Below are 14,166 nucleotides of genomic sequence, written 5' to 3'. Positions count from 1 at the left end.
CATCTTTTTCATAAAGACAGCCATATCTTGTCCTCTTCCTGCCCCCAAAAAGAACCAAATCTCAGTCACAAATAGCAGCAAAGAGAACAAAACAAAACAAAACAAAACCAAACCAACAACAGTGATTCCTGGAATGCCAAAGTCTCATTGCCACCTCACCTGCCCGAGGGCCTGGGCCAGAGTGATGTGGGGGCCTTGAGCTGATTAGACAGTCCCCTGCACCCCAAGGGCAGCAGATGGCTCTGATAACTAAGCACAACTGCCTGTTGTAGACCTTCAGACACTAAGACATTAAAGCTCAGCAGGAAAGGAAATCCAGAGCTAGACCTGCTTCCAAATTCAATTCCTCAATGCAAGGGCTCTACTGGGGTCATCAGTGGTATAGACAGAGACAAATCAAGGGGCTGGACACTGTCAATGGACAGACAACACACTAAGGTCACTGGGGTAGAGACCCGGCAACCAACGTCAGGGAAGATAAGGGAGGAGGAAAAGGAGGACCAAAAGTAGAAGTAACTCAGTAGTTTGGTGGAGGGACTGGAGCACTTGGGTAGTGGTTCAGAACGTGCCTATCAGTGAATAGTTGGGGGTGGTGGGCAGAGAAAGATCAGACTAGAGGTGACATAGGGGCAGGTTGGAGAACTGTGGGCACTTTGATGGCAGTACTCTGCCAACATTACAAACTTAAAACAGGATTGCAACCTTAGTTCCTAATCTTAATACATTTCTTTTGAAAAAGTGTCTCCCTGAAATTCATCCCAGCTTCCTGCTGAGGCGCCTGGCATGGATTGCCTCATTCTAGCCGCTTGAGTCAGCTGTTGAAAGCTGAACCCAAGTGGTACCAACCTTGAAGGCTCAGTGAGTAGAAATTTCCTGATTCATCCCTTTCTCTCACTGGTCTCTGCCAGGAGGAACCCATGGTTTTGTCTTCTCTGCTGCTTTGTGGAGAAGGTGTCCTGTCCTAAGTACCTATCTTGTGGGCCAGAGACATCTGGAAGTCTTCCTTCATCATACTTTGTTAGAGTTCGAGTTGACACTCAAAAAGGCGCATGAGGCTCGGATACCACCTTAGATAATGCAAGATGCAAAGGGGAGTTTATTCCGTTAACCTAGGTCCCAACCTCATCCAACTAAGGGATTCTTAGCAAGGAACCCGAGTCACATCTTCAAGCAGTTTATCTAGAAATCACAAGCAGTCACAGTATAAACATTTCATTGTATAGATGTCTTAATCACTGACTTTTCTGGCTCAACTTTTGTTGTCTAGGAATACTCTTGATTCAAACCCTGGCTGTCAAGGGATACTCTGACTCAAACTTTGGCTGTCAAGGGAGTCTTATCAGATAGAACATTCCAAGCTCACTCAACCCCTAGTTTCTTATTCCTGGAGGGAACCAACTTTGGTTTACTCTCTTAGGAAGAACTACTGAACTGGGGTAAGTAATTGAACTCAGGGGTTTGAACTACAGGGCTGGAAAGATCAAAGAGCACAGGAAGTCCAGGCTAATGTTCAGCTCCACCCAGTCTCCAGAGCACAGTCAGGGATACCTCTCAGCATCAAGTCTGGAGTAGCCCCTGGGCACCATTGGGCGTGGCCCCAAACAAAATGAGCTAAACTAGATTTTGACCTAGAATGTGTGTTTTATCTAATTGCCATGCATACATAAATTTTTAGGGTGATTCATCCCATCAGATGTATTCTCAGATTTTCTGGTGGGGAGAACTGAAATTACCCCCACGGGGTTCCTCAAAATGCCCACTGTGGATGCCTTTTTCCCCTGCATGGATGGTTGAGGAATTTCCGAAGAGATGCTTGGCATTACATTTTCGGTCATTATTTGGCTTCTCAGGCAAAATTGTGGCCTCTATCAAATAATTTGGCTTAGAAATTCCAGCACCAAAGATTACTAAGAGAACCCTTTTTCTGAATAATATTTAGAACCTATAAGTTAAGACAATGTTTTTTCTCTTTTTCAAATATGTCCTTGCAACTGCAGTTTCTGATGGTCAAGGGCTTAGCCAGAGAGCAGACCCCTGGGCTATCAATTCTTTCCTTTACTTAACCCCTAAAACAATGGAGTCCAGCCCAGGAAGATCAAGTTTCTAGATATTTCCTGCTTCCTCCTAGTTCTGATTTTGCATTTGAAGTAGGCTTGCAAAGAGTTGTCTTGAGTGTGACCTTCTCTCTTGTAACTTACAGGCACACCCATAGTTTAGGTATAGTTACTGTTGTATTTACTTTGTGATTATAATTATTCTTCACCTGTGACTGGCTTACCCCAATAAAACCCCGTTTGGAAAATAAACTTGTCGCACTCCTGCCAGAAACGTGTTGACCCCACATTATCTGTATGTGATTTCATTTATTTTATGTTTCATATTTCACTGTCCGTGCAACCCACTCTCCCTAAAGTGGATTCACTGAAATCTCACTGGTGGCGCCTACAGCACACAATTTCCCTTATCAAGTCAATACAAATTTTGGTTAACTCAATTTCTCCACTGGGGTCCAAAAATGGCTTCCCAGTGATCCTTTCCAGGATATTCCAAGGGGGCTAACAATTGACAACTGCCTAAACGAGGGGTTATGGTGTGGGACAGGAGGATTAACTGGTAGGACATTGGGGAGGCAGGAAGGAAGTCTGAAAGGCCATAGTGGAAAAAAGTTTGCAAAACACTTGTTTAAGTGGTCTTGATTTGCTGGATTTTTGGTTTGTTGGGGGGGGCACACCCAGCGGTGCTCAAGGTTACTCCTGAGTTTATTTTAGGAATCCCTTCTGGCAGGCTCAGAGGATTATATGGGATGCCTGCGATGGAACCCAGGTTGGCCAGGTGCAAGGCAAGTGCTCTACCTGCTGATCTATCAGGCCACTAAATTATTGTGACTTAAAAGATTAGAGTGAGGTTTGTTCTGTGAATATTAGTTTCATTTTGAACTCTAGACAGCTTGGCTTGAGCTTCACAGAGGTCCAACCATTTTGGGGAAATGTTGGTGAATGTTCATTTATGCTGGTTCATCTCCAGTGAGGAGTGTTTTTAATCAAAGTTTATAGCATTTCACAGGTGATAAAGTGAAATGTTTTAGCCTGTTTCTGTTACTCAGTACATATAGATACCGTTTTGAATACTGACACTTTGATTCCCAAAGAAAAGGCCAGTATTCGGGAGCCACCAGTGAGTAAAACCCCTTAAACCAGGACTCAACTTGGACTTCATAGATCTGGATGAAATCAGTGGCATCCCTGAAGAACCACCAAAGCTCACAATACTAGAAAAGCCCTTTTATGATGTCATAGTATTGCAAAGTTCATTATGAATGTCCTGTTTTATTGGAAGTTTGTGACTAGTGGGTGAGGGTGTCGGTTTTCAGCTATGAAGCCAATTTGGAGACCAGCCTCCTCTCATCCAGACTTTTCCCATATGTGTATATGTGTGTGTGTGTTTATGTGCGCGCATATGTGTGTGCAGTCAAATATCAGAGAGCCCTAGATGGTGGCAGTGACAGGACATCTATTAAACCATCTCTAGCCTGCTGAAACCAGTTTTCTCATTGTCTCCCCAGGAGTCCCACTGAATATAAAGTTGAGTTTTTCCAACTTTGACTCCAGGTTATTACAATGGCCTCCTTCTGCTGCCATATAGAAGATGCACACCTTTGGAGCTGGATTAGCTAGACTGCAAGGTTTATGAAATGGGATTAGGCATTCATCTTAGCAAAAGCTCCCCCAATCCTGGAAAAAGTCCCAAAACTTCAGTGTCTGGCCAGTGTACGACACATGTCCCAACAGTGTCCAGTGCTCCAGAGATACAACTTCTTAGCCTGCTACAAGTTTCCTCCGAGCCTACCCTTTGAACTCTAATGCTTTACCTTACATCTTCTCAGGATTCCTGTGAACCTATGGAGGGTATCTGCTATTTCCTGAAGCAGCTTCACAGACTTGGATTATACCTAATGATGCTCAGGATTTACTCCTGGCTCTGCACTCAGGGATCACTCCTAGTGGTACTTGGGATCCACATGGGATACTGGGGATCAAAACCTGGGTAACTACATGCAAGGTAAGTGGACTACCCATTGGATTATTTCTCTGGCCACTCACAGATTCTCCTGAGTTTGTCTCAAAGCCATTAAGCCACCAAGAAGGCCGAAACACAAATCCAGAGTTAGTTATTTGACACTAAGGCTCTATTTTTCCTCAGAACAACAGTCTCTCTGAATCAGACAGTTCTATTAAATGTTACTTTCTGAAGAGATCATAAATGCTTTAAAAATTGCCACTAGAAATGACTATGGATACCCAGTTTACCAGTGTTTTTGGCAAATTAAAAGCAAAAACATTCAACTGTTTTATTTTTGCATTTTCTCATGATCATTCTTACTTCTTTTTTTCATGCCTGCATGTTGACAGGTAGACGCTTTTCTCCCTGGACAGCCTCTACCCTGAATTGAAACAAGGACACATGATGATCAAAATAGATTTCAGAAATATAGAACTACCATAGATCAATAAAGTAAAAGAGTAAATTTACTAAAATATTTCTTTATTTGAAGATCAATGTCATTTTAAAAATTCCAGCTAGCATCAAGTAACAACCAGAAAAAAAACCCTACCGATACTTGACAAATGTTATCTAATTGAAATAAATAATGGATAGAAAACTCTTTTAAGACTTCAAATGCAATATATTAAACAGGTAGCACACAGATATGAAAAGGTTTGAATGATTTTACATTAGTGTTCGTAAATAAACATCCCCAATAGAATTGTTTTTTCACCATCTAGCAATGAGCATGTGGACAGGAAATAATCATGGCATCTGGATATTCACAATTGGTCATCAGGGCCTTGTGCCTGCTAGGAATGACTCTGCCCTTTAAACCACTTCCCTGGCCTCACAACAACTTTTTTTTTGGTGGGGGGAACACTTAGCTGTGCTCAGGGGTTACTCCTGGCTCTATGCTCAGGATTAACTTCTGATGTTACATAGGGTACCATCTGGGATGCCGGGATTAAAGTTAGGTCGGTCACTTGCTAGGCAAGTGCCCTACAGTTTTAATGTTTGAAAACTAAGACATCAGAACAGAACCACATCAAAATAAGAGCTGATAAGTTACCAAAGCAAGTTGCAAGAAAAAGAAAGAACTTTACATTGGGGAAATATTTGATGTGAAATCTTTTATAAGGTTTTGAAGAAGCTGAAATTGGGCATGATGAAACAAACAAACAAAACCACTTATTTTTATAATAATATTGAAACTCTTCATTGATGCCTACAATTACTATGACAGGATTATTTTTCTAAAAATAAAGAGAACATGTGTTTTACACTTTTATAGTGTAAAGCTCTATAGATCATTCTGCATGTGCTACAACTATGAAATACCAGGCCTCAAACATTTTAAATAACAAATCCAAGAGACTTCTACTTTCTTTAAAGAAAACTTAGCAAAATGATAATCACTCAAAAACCATCATTCCTAACAACAGCTCAGCAAATCCTAATGACGAGCCCTTTTTTTCTTAGTTCTGTTTTGTCCTTGATGGAGGATGTGTGACACATGGTGCTATTTGGGAAGCCTGCAGTTATTGGGGGACAAACCCGGGCCCTTGTGGGGAAAGCCATGGTCCAGCTGCTAGAGTTCTCTGCAACCTAAAGACTCTAGCCCTATCCTGGAAGAACCCACCTTAGCATAAATTCAAGGGCACACTTAGTGGGACCACAGAATCCTGGTAGGAGGACACACAGGGCACCCATAGTTAATTCAAATGCACCCTCAAACTGCAATCAGTGACTTCTAATAATCAGAGGATCAAAACCCAGCTGAAACATCAATCAGCAACCCAAAGGCATTTAAAAAAGCCAATTAATGTTTTTAAGAAGTAAGCCCATTTATTCTTCACTGTTTTAGGAGAGGTCATTAGAGAGACTGATGGAATCAGAAAGACCAAGGAGCATGTGAAAAGACTGATGTACAGCTCATGGCAGGAACACTTGTGTAATACTCATGGAAGATTGAGAGGAACATGAAATGCTGAGCTACAGAAAGGATGAGCACATACAAGGAAGCGGAAAGGAAGTCACGGCATCGCTCACAAAAATCAGTGCTCCATTATGGCCTCTGATTGGTGCCAGACCAAACAATCTGGGGACTTGAAAGCTTAATTAACATTTACCTTTCCACCACCCTGGAGACAATGCCCCAGATGGGTAGCTGGGGGTTCTTTTTGCTATTACCCTGAGAAATGTTAACTCGAGGGATATTTTTGACCATCAAACTTTGTTCATTCAGCAGGTGTAGTAATGGAGGCGAGGAGGCGGAAGCCACATTTACCTTTCCATCATTGTCAAAAGAATCAAAGTAGATTCCAATGCCATACTACATGTCAGCAGATCCAAAGATGTGTCCATCCAGGACGTGATTTTTTCTATACCAAATAACCTGCAAATTCGGCATAGGGAGAGTGAGTGGCCGGCGACACAAGCATCAGGACACTTCTCTGAAGTTAAAGAAAAGATACCACCAGGCCCTCTACTCCTATTTGATGTCGCCCAGTCACACAAAATGTCACCTCAATATCTCTCAGTTCTCAAAAATTGCTTTTGTCTTTGTCCACACTGATCCCTGTTGGCTTCTTAAAGACAGCATAATCCTAATCTGATCGAAATTTGGAATAGCATCTAGAATAAAAACGGGAGATTCTGGGCCAGAAAGATACATGGAGGTAGGGCATTTGCCTTGTATGCAGGACAGTGGTTTGAATCTTGGCATCCCATATGGTCCCCTGGGCCTGCCAGGAGTGATTTCTGAGTACAGAGCCAAGAGTAACTCCTGAGCGCTGCTGGATGTGACCTAAAACCAAAAAACAAAAACAAAAAAACAGGGAGAAAAGCTTTATGTGATAATTAGGTAAAACTCAACAAACAACTGCCTGACTGTCACACCTGACTAAGAAACCTAGCTTTCATCTTAGCAATCGCATTAGAAGAAAATTGGATGGTAAAGTCGCAGCTTCAAAATTTAGAGCTGTCAATCATATCCTTTATCTCCAGGATCGCAAAATATCTTTGTCAAAAAAAAAAGTGAATGCTGCAATCATACACTAAAAATTCAGGGAGAGGGTTAGAGAGAGAGTATAGAACAGGCCACACCCAGTTGTACTCAGGGTCAACTCCTAACTGTACTCAGAACATATGCAGAGCTGGAGATCCAACTGGACTCTGCTGCACGCAAATTTAAGCATCATGACTCCTGCACCATCTTTCTGGTTTAGGAGTGATGTCACCTTGCAGAAAGAATCACTCCTAAAGCAGCTGATGCTGGGCACACATACCATGGAATCAAAGAATGAAAGTGAAAGAGTGAGGAAAGCTATAAAGTCAGCTGTTATCACTGTTTGCCCTTCTGGATCCGAGGATTTGTCAACACTACAAATGGGCACTAGAAATAAGAAACAGGGACCAAAGTGATAGCACAGTCTTACATGCAGTCAACTTGGGTCTAATTCCTGTCATCCCACATGGTCCCTAGAGTCTGCCAGGAAAATCCCTGAGCATTGCTCAGTGTGGCCACAAAACAAAAACTGAAACAAAACTGAAACAAAAGGAACACCTTAGATTTGTTTATTTGGGGATAAATGCAAAGACTGTGTTTAAAAGAAGTTTTACATTACTCTATTTAAAACATTTTTTTTAAGAAACAGTTCTCAGGGCAAAATATAAAAGTGAAGTTAAGAGACCATAATTATGAATAGTGCTGCAATAAATATAGGTGTGAGAAAGGGGTTTTTGTATTGTATTCTTGTGTTCTTAGGGTATATCCCTAGGAGTGGAATAGCTGGGTCGAATGGGAGCTCAATTTCCAGATTTTGAAGGAACCTCCATATCACTTTCCATAGAGGCTATACTAGGCGGCATTCCCACCAGCAGTGGATAAGAGTTCCTTTCTCTCCACATCCCCACCAGCACTGATTGTTCTCATTCTTTGTGATGTGCGCCAATCACAAGCATTTATGTAATCAAGATATTCAAATAAAGAAAAAAATAAGAAAGATTAGAGAAACACAAATGTGAACTTAGTTCACAGCACAAGTGGTCTGCTCTGAAAGACCTGGAGAAGGAAGATATGTTGATTTTTTTTTAACACCTGGAATAGTATTCCTGACCCATATAATCAATTTAAAAAGCTAGCATTTGCTGTTTTTTCCTTGTTTAGGTCTACATATTTATGTGAACAATCATTTTCAAGCATGAATCTTAACAAGAGTAAATTGAGAAATCGTCTCATCAATGAGAACCTGGAATCGTGCCTAAAATTAAAAACAACATACAAACCTGACTTATTCAAACTATCCAAAGAAATGCAAGGCCAATGTTCACATTAGTGTTTGTGTCTTTGTCAGTCATTGTCAGGATGTAATTTTCTCTACCTTGTAAGGCAAATTTTATGGAATTTAATGTTATCGATAAACAATCTTTCTAAAGTTTTTGTTTTATTAGTTGTGTTATTTGTACCCGCCCGACCTATGTGGATACTTGCATGCAGAATATTCTCAATAAAAACTTATTGAAACTAAAAAAAAAAAAAGATTTGCTTGTTCTTGGTTTGCAAATAAATGGAATCAAACCGTGAAAATAAAATAAAAGAGACCATAATTACAGTGATAATAAAAGCAAACGTTATCTACTGCAGTGGTCTCCAGAGCCAATAGACAGATTGAATGAATAGTCCTGGCCAATAACATGCTTATCTTTTTATTTCAAGTTCAGTCTAGCCCTGCAACTGGAATCTATCCAGGTACATTGTCTGGCATTTCTGCAGCAGGGGGCTTAGTTGGTTATAGAGGCAGTCAAGAAATTAATGGTACCTAGCTGGAGTAGTTGATTAATTTCCCTCATTGACTGGCATGATTAGGGGTGAGAGAAAGAAACAAGTAGGGACAGAGAGCAGAATGAATTGAGAAAGAAAAATAATTCATTACTCCAAACTAATTTACCCTTTTTCTCTTTTGGGGGAGTCACACCTGGCAGCACTCAGAGGTTGGTTATTCCTGGTTCTGTGCTCAGAAATGACTCCTGGGGCAGGAGCAATGGGGCACTTGCTTTGCATGTGACTGACCCAGGAAGGACATCAACTCGATGCCCAGTATCCCATATGGTTCTCCCAAGCCAGGAACATCACCAGATGTGGCCCAAAAACCAAAAAAAAAAAAAAAAAATTAAAAAGATATCTCTCCTGGCAGGCTTGGGGGACCATATGGGATGCCAGAAATTGAACCCTGGTCCATCCTGGGTCAGCTACATGCAAGGCAAATGTCCTACCACTATTCTATCTCTCCAGTCCACTAATTCACCTTTCCAAAAAGAAAACAAAAGCCCTAGTTTGTGTGTGTTGGGTCATTATGAACAATATTGTCTTGATCTAAAAAATATGCCGTGAGCTTGCCAGTAGTAATTTCAGAGCACAGAGCCAGGAGTAACCCCTGGCACTGTTGAGTGTGGACCAAAGACCAATAAATAAATAAATAAATAAATAGCCCCTTTGAGCTACCTTTCAGTTTGTAAATTGTACTTTTTCTTTTAATTTGGGCTGAGAAGGTGCTTGTAGAGCCTAGAGCTATACATAGTGATACTGTTGACCAGATGGTTCTGTACTGGGGACCAAGTATGAAAGTCTGCCCAGGATTTGTGGTTGGTCCCAAGTAACCCCAGAGCTATTTGGGTTTAGCCCAAAGGTCTAGGTGTTGGGGATGGAGCCAGGGTCATGCCTCTGACCCCCACAAACTATACTTTTTTCCAACATGAAGGAAGTTTGGAACCACATCTAGTGGCTGTCAGGGGAAACCTCTGTCTCTGTGCTCAGGAGTGACCCCTGATGCTGCTCAAAACATGCATGGCGCTGGGGCTTAAACTGGGATTGGTTGTATCTAAGGTGAATGCAGTAAATTATTCTCTTGTTTGTGTTTTTGAGTCACACCCAGTAGTGGTCAGGGTTTAGTACTAGCTCTGTGCTTAGGGATCACTCCCGGTGGTGCTAGCAGTGCAGGGATTGAACCTGGATTGGCAGTGTGTAAGGCAAGTACCCTGACCACTGTATTATCACTCCAGTCCTTCCCTCCTCTTTTTTAGTTTTATTTAAAGAAATCTACTTAAATAGATGTAAGGGAAGAAAAAAGGAGAGTGCTATCTGTTTGCTAACTGTTTTTTCCTTTCTTTTATTTTTAAAAAAAATTTTAGAGTTACTTTATGTGATGTGAGCATGCATAAGTATGTAGAATTGCATATTAATTATTAAGTCCTGGATGGTGGTGGATGATGATGAGGCCTTTCTCAGCTGGATCATGTGCCTGCACCTCCTTCCAGCTGGCGGGTCTGTGGGTTCAGCGTAGCGGTGAGGAAATGATCCACAGGCAATCAGGTTCAGGAGACATCAGCTTTATTCAAGGCCCTAGCCATCAAGTTTGGTTTCTAAGCTAAACTTTTTTTTTTTTTTTTTTTGGTTTTTGGGCCACACCCGGCATTGCTCAGGGGTTACTCCTGGCTGTCTGCTCAGAAATAGCTCCTGGCAGGCACGGGGGACCATATGGGACACCGGGATTCGAACCAACCACCTTTGGTCCTGGATCGGCTGCTTGCAAGGCAAACACCGCTGTGCTATCTCTCCGGGCCCTCTAAGCTAAACTTTTTAAACAGCCTTCATAAGCAGCCCTGCACTTCAGCCTGTTTCTTATCCCTCCATGCTGCCAACTCCCTGTGCCGCTTCTTCCTCACTCTTCTGCTAAATCTCTCCCTGAATCTCTCTGAATCCTCTGTACACCTCTGAGGCAACTCCTTTGTTACCTTTCATAGACCCTTCCCAGATGTGGGAGGGTCTGACCATCAGGTAATAATAGCATTTTGTCTAGGGTGGGGTGACAGAAGTATATCACATATTTTATACATACAGATATACACAAATTTATACAAGTTGCAAGAATATTAGAGCATGAACATGAGATCATCTGGGATCAAATCTAGGCATTGATACCTTATAAGTCATCTGCTCTACATATTTCAATATCCACATCTCTAGTTACCACCTCCTTCTCTTCTTCTTTTTCTTCTCTTTTTCTTTTCTTCTTCCTCCTCTTCTTTCTTTCTTTTTTCTTTTTTCTTTTTTTTTTTGTTTTTGTTTTTGGGTCACACCCGGCGGTGCTCAGGGGTTACTCCTGGCTGTCTGTTCAGAAATAGCTCCTGGCAGGCACGGGGGACCATGTGGGACACCGGGATTCAAACCAACCACCTTTGGTTCTGGATTGGCTGCTTGCAAGGCAAACGCCGCTGTGCTATCTCTCCGGGTCCAAAACTTTTTTTGTTTGTTTGTTTTTGGGCCACACCCGGCATTGCTCAGGGGTTACTCCTGGCTATCTGCTCAGAAATAGCTCCTTGCAGGCACAGGGGACCATATGGGACACCGGGATTCGAACCAACCACCTTTGGTCCTAGATCGGCTGCTTGCAAGGCAAACACCACTGTGCTATCTCTCCGGGCCCTCCTCTTCTTTCTTTCTCTCTTCTTCTTCTTCTTCTTCTTCTTCTTCTTCTTCTTCTTCTTCTTCTTCTTCTTCTTCTTCTTCTTCTTCTTCTTCTTCTTCTTCTTCTTCTTCTTCTTCTTCTTCTTCTCATTCTTCTTCTTCTTCTTCTTCTTCTTCTTCTTCTTCTTCTTCTTCTTCTTCTTCTTCTTCTTCTTCTTCTTCTTCCCCTTCCTCCTATTCTTCCTCTTTTTCCCCTTCTTCCTCTTCTTCCTCCTCCTCTTCTCTTCTCACTCTTCCTCCAATTCCTCTTATTATTCTCTTCCTGGGCCTCTGGGACCCCAGTGATTCCTCTATTGTTTCTGTTGAGTTTATCAAAGGCTTCCATTTTCATCTGTTCACTTTCTTTGAGTAGGTAATCCATTGTCTGATCATTTGCTTTGAGGTTCTTTTCCAATCCCTTCTTTTCTATGGAGTTGTCTGCATCTCATATTTCAGCTTACTGATTTTGTCCTCAGCTGCTGTTACTCTGTTGGAGAGGCTGAGGTTTTCATTTCATCTACCGAGTTTTTCAGACCTGTTATTTCAGTTTGAAGTTGTCTGATTTCTATCTTCATATCCTCTTGATTCTTATTTGTGTTCCATTCAACTTGATCTATGCTTTTTTTTTTTTTTTGAGTTCTATGAATGTCTCCCATATTTCTTCTCTAAACACATTATCTTAGAGGATACCTAGCTGATTGGTACTTTTCAGGTCATCAGAGCTTCCATCTTCATTCTCTATACATGGGGTTTTCCTGCTTTGTTTCCCCTCTGGCTCCATCCTTATTGGGTGGGGACAGCTTATAGGGCAGGGTGGTAAACAAGTTTGACACAAAGAGCCAAAATTTTAAACTGTGAGAGTCAGAGAGCCATACCATGCAGTGACCTGCCAAAACAGACAATCAAACAAAAGCATATAATTTTAACAATAATATATTAAACACATATTGCATTTTGCCATTTTGAGTGAGAGTCAAAATCCTGCAGTGATGGTGAGGGTGTGCTGCATCCTCCACACTAAGAACTAAGAACTAACGGCAAGATGTGACCCAACATGTGACACACGGGTGTCTCTTCCCTCCCCTCCCCCCCCCCCCGCTCGCTGGCCCATGCATTTGTTTCTGAGGGATGGGAGATGGGATGACGCAGTCTGGGGGCAGGACTACACACTCGGAGATCTCTCTTCAGAGGTCCCTCCTTAGAAGCAGCAGAACAAAATCCAAACTTGGCAAAGAGCCACAGCATACAAAATAATGATAAGAGGCAAAGAGCTGCATTCATTTTGGCCTGGAGCAGCATGCAGCTCCAGAGCTGCATGTTTGCCACCCCTGTTATAGGGTGTTGGGCCTTGAAGACATTATGTTCATTGTCATCTTCTTGGCTGCATCACGCAGAAAAGCAGGCAGGGAGCAAGGCAGCAGTCCTTTTATAATGGCTCTCTTGTGCCCAAACACATGGCAGGAATCAGCTCTCACTTTTATTGGGTGGGGACAGCTTACTGGGTGTTGGGCCCTGAAGAGATTATGCTCACTGCCTCATGTAGAAAAGTTTTTCTTTCTTTTAATTTGGGGTGAGAATGTGCTTCTAAGAAGTTGAAGCTTTCAAGAAGTGCTTGTGCTCAAGAAAGAATATGGGCTTCTCTACAGTGGAAAAGCTCACTGCAAACTATTCTTTTTGTTGTTAGGTTGGTTGGTTAGTTTTTGGGGCAACACCTGGTGGCATGCAGGGACTACTTTTGGCTCTGCACACATCAATCACTCCTGGTGGGACTTGGAGGATCATACAGAATGCTGGGCATCAAACATGAGTCATTTGCATGCAAGGCAAATGCCCTTCCCACTGTGCTATCACTCCAGTTCTGTCTGCAAATAATTTTTCAAGGTACAATTTTAGAAACCGTTTTTGTGACACTAATAATGATATAGGGATCCCAAAGGATGGGTTGAGAGGAAAAACCTCTCTATTGCCTGGTTGCATTTATTACCATATAATGAACCAAGTGGAGAGAGGGACCAGAGGCTGGAAAGGTGGGCTCCTATATATCCACACCTGCTACCCCCAGGTCATTGGACTCACCAGAGAGAGATACTGGGGGCACAGAGTTGCAGGGTGAAGATTTGGGGGAGCAAACAGGATGCCAGTTGCAAAGGCCAGAGGGTCAGCAAGCTGCCAACAGCCAGGATGGAAAGGGGAGACCCCAACCACTCTTCTCTGGGGTGAAAGGCAGGAGAGAATTGGCTCTTCATGACTGAAAAACTAGCTTGGGCCCTCCAGGAAAAGCAGTTAGGTTTTAGTCTCCCCTTTTCTTTGCCTTTTTGCTCCTCAATGTGGACCTTGTTGGGAACTGAAGGACCCTGGTGCCCTCTGGCCTCTGCAGGAACCCTGCCCAGATTCTAAGGCAGCTATTGGCCTCCCTGGCCCTTATTAAAGCCCAGCATACCTGAACTGAACACTGCTTGTCCGAAAGGCAATTTTATTCCAGATGATGGCCTCAGAGAGAAGCATAGCTCAGTATGACTGCAGGCGAGAGAGTGTGTGGCCCTGCATCAATGAGGATGTTTGAGATTAGGCTCTTCCTGATGCTTTTTTTTGTAATCTCCTTCATGCCTGCCATG

This window comes from Suncus etruscus, chromosome 10 (assembly GCF_024139225.1).
Source record: "Suncus etruscus isolate mSunEtr1 chromosome 10, mSunEtr1.pri.cur, whole genome shotgun sequence".
NCBI lineage: Eukaryota > Metazoa > Chordata > Mammalia > Eulipotyphla > Soricidae > Suncus > Suncus etruscus.
The sequence above is the reverse complement of the archived record's forward strand: the minus strand, read 5'-3'. Positions refer to the sequence as shown.